Source organism: Frankliniella occidentalis, unplaced genomic scaffold (assembly GCF_000697945.3).
Source record: "Frankliniella occidentalis isolate FOCC.00 unplaced genomic scaffold, Focc_3.1 Scaffold5, whole genome shotgun sequence".
NCBI classification, from domain to species: domain Eukaryota; kingdom Metazoa; phylum Arthropoda; class Insecta; order Thysanoptera; family Thripidae; genus Frankliniella; species Frankliniella occidentalis.
The window spans coordinates 1,157,466-1,160,524 of NW_026267135.1; the positions used below are offsets into that span (position 1 = coordinate 1,157,466).

A 3,059-nucleotide genomic window follows, 5' to 3' on the forward strand; every position below is an offset into this window, starting at 1 on the left:
CGCCGCCCCCAAGCACCCCGCGGCGCCCACCGATATCAGAGCCGCGGCGGCGTTTGCAGGGGTGCTCGCCCCTGCTAACTACCTGGCCAGAGCGCTCCCCCCTGCTAATAAGTACCTGGCCAGGGCGCTCTCCCCTGCTAAACACCTGGCCATGGTGCTCAATTAAATATTAGACCAAGATCGTACGATATTCGGATATCAGACATGTCAGTTTGAGAACCATTTCAATATCGATCTGATGCGAAAATTGACAAATTTCTGTTGTCTGAAAGACTGCACCGATAGTTCATACCACTGACAGCTCTGCCATTATTCGCATAACCGTGACCGTGTACGGGGGGAGGGGTAGGTTACCTTAGGTTAGGTTTTGTTGGGTTGGCTTGCGTTAGTTCACATCAGTTTCAGTCAATTTGAGGTCATTTCGACACCATTCTGAACAAAACATCCGTCGTCTGCTTTGTTCCAAATCCCTTTCACGTTGTTGCCAACTGTTATCAATCATAACCAAAGAGATTCATAGATGGGTGACTAAAATTCGGGTGGATTTTATAATAAAGAGAATATTGTCTTTCAATCTGAAAGGATGCAGGTTTTTGTTATTTTTTTTTGTCCAAAACCACGCCAGGGTGACATAATGATCGAGGTTGGCAACCGTGTAGTGAAGAGGAGAAGGAGAAGCGAGAAGAAATTGGAAAGAAGAAGAAGGGGTTAAAAATGGGCGTGACAGCACCGACAGCCTTCTCATTCAACTTGTGCTGTTGTATCACATTGTCAACGTCGCTACAGCAGGATTGCTTCAGCTTCAATCCGTTGAGCCAAGTAAGTCTTCTCGATATCCTTCTGATATTGGCGTTTGTCTTGAGACGAAAACTTTGTGCCCATGCAAGTCATTCAGTCACCGATCAGCCGGTGTTTGACTAACCTCACCACTCCACGTGGTGTATTCGTCTGTCCGTTAGCCCAAAGTAGCAGAGATTTGTCATTAATACACCAATATGACATCAAATTTTGGTCAATTTTATTTTAGTCACTATGACGTTTTTTCCATTGAAGAACATGACCATTTTTTGATGTCAAAATGACATCATGATGATAAGAAGGAATTTTTAAACAAATAATATTGCTGGCCATTTTGCAGGCCCTTGATGCACTCTGCTTGATTGTCTCTATCCACTCTCTCAGCTTTGCACCGCCAGAATTTGACATGAAATGTAATCTGCAAGTGGGATTCGAACCCACGACCTTTCAATCCCAGCAGTGACTTGCTAACCCCTGAGCCACATATGGATCTGAATAGCATTGGCTTACGTGCTCCTAGTGGTTTAATTTAAACCCATGTTTACATTAGCTGATATCATATCGATGTAAACATTACAGTTTCTATCATTATGCAAAACAGTCAAAAATTTGTCAGTTTTTAGTCTTGGTCAATAAGTTGTCCATTCCATGTCACATTGTGGCTGCTGTGACCTGTTTCATTAAAATTAGGTCAATATTATGTCAATTTGATGTATTCTTGACTAATCTCTGTAACTTAGGAGGATGTTCCTGGACAGTTTGAGCATGTTAATTTGAACAGGGCTTGCGCACCATTCCCCATCTCGGATTTGAACTTAATATGGCTGGTTTGTAGTACAATGGGGCTACCTTGCAAATCAAAATCACGTTCGGTTCTAATCCAAGATCGGGAGCTTGCGCACGGTCGCGCTCGTCTGAATGGGTGAACTAATTTGATCGTTTATTATCCTCTTTCCAGGAGGACAAGCCTTCGGGGGCCGCTGGACGTCACGTCACGGGCGGGGTAGCAGTTCAGTAGCACTGGGGACGGCAGGAGACCTGGTAAGCTATATCGCTGTGTGTTGTCTTTTGAGTTGTTTTCTCTACTTGTGGCAATGCTACACCCTTGCTGTCTTGATCTTATGCGGCGCTCTCTGGCCCGTTTATCTGTTGACATGTGTTTTGCTGGCGTGTAACTACTTGCTGCGCACTCCACCTTGAAACTCTTGGAAATCTGTTCATAATAGTATGGTTGACACCAAGTGACTATTCGTGCTACACGTAGTTCACTTTCAATATTCTGTTTGTCGTTGAATGCTTCTTGAGCTTGATTTCTAGTCTTAGTGATGCCAGTGAAGCTGAAAGTCACTCCAATTGGTTTGCGTAAACTGACTGGCTGCATGAGAACTGAAGCGAGCGTCACGCTAATTTCAGCCACTGATGTTATTCAAAACAAATTATGACGGGGTGGCTTCAGCTTCACAGGGTTTAATCTTGGGTATCGTTTAACTTAGTTACATGAAACTGCTCTTTAATTATTCATTTTCAAATTTTGGTGATGCATTGATATTCTAATTAACACTTGTCCAACAAACATATCATTTGCTGCCGTTCAATCTAAATGCGGTGTTCTGGCTCTATAAGCCGTAAAAGAACGTATTAGCTAAGACATGTTACTGACTTTAGGTGTGATGCGTTTCAGTGTCTGTTTGACGCATGCTTTAATGTTTCCTTTCTTTTTCTGCAGGGTCGCCGCTGCGGCTCCCAGTCGTCCTGCTGTCTGTCCAGGTGAAGGGCTTCGGTGGGACAAGTGTTTCTCTGGATGTGGACCCTTGTTGGCTGTTCTTACTTTCTGTGGTGAGCTGGCTGTAGGGCGTTGCCTGCTCGCTACGTGGCTTGTCCGTCCCTTCAGGACGCCCCCCGGACAACGCTCGCGTACCTGCCTGCTGCCACTGCAGAGCTTGTCTGATGCGCCTTCAGCGTGGCGTGGGGCCATGGGGCCCAGGCCTCACGCCTAGGACGAGCTGTGTGTGGAGAGGTGGGCCCTTCAGGGCGGTGGGCGCGCCCCCTCGGGCAAATATCACTGCGGTTCAAGTTTTTGAAAAGAACTCCACGAGGCGACGTGTCCGGTGCGACGCGAGCTCCGCCGAGCCCCGGCCAGCGGGCCGTTTGCGCTTACTACTTGGTGCGTTACTGGAATCTTGTTCGGCACGACGCTCAAAGCCTCTCAGTTCCAGGCACACCAACTCCAGGAAGCACCGGACGTGGCTACGCACGCGGAC

At 46.8% G+C, this 3,059-nt stretch overlaps 1 long non-coding RNA gene across 1 annotated transcript; it reads left to right on the forward strand.

Annotated features, from left to right (window-relative positions):
• The first annotated feature begins 744 nt into the window (after positions 1–744).
• On the forward strand, positions 745–3,053 carry LOC127749870 (uncharacterized). Its single transcript, XR_008011403.1, has 3 exons — positions 745–819; positions 1,757–1,839; positions 2,525–3,053. It is a non-coding gene; the product is annotated as an uncharacterized LOC127749870 (long non-coding RNA).
• The last annotated feature ends 6 nt before the right edge of the window (positions 3,054–3,059 follow it).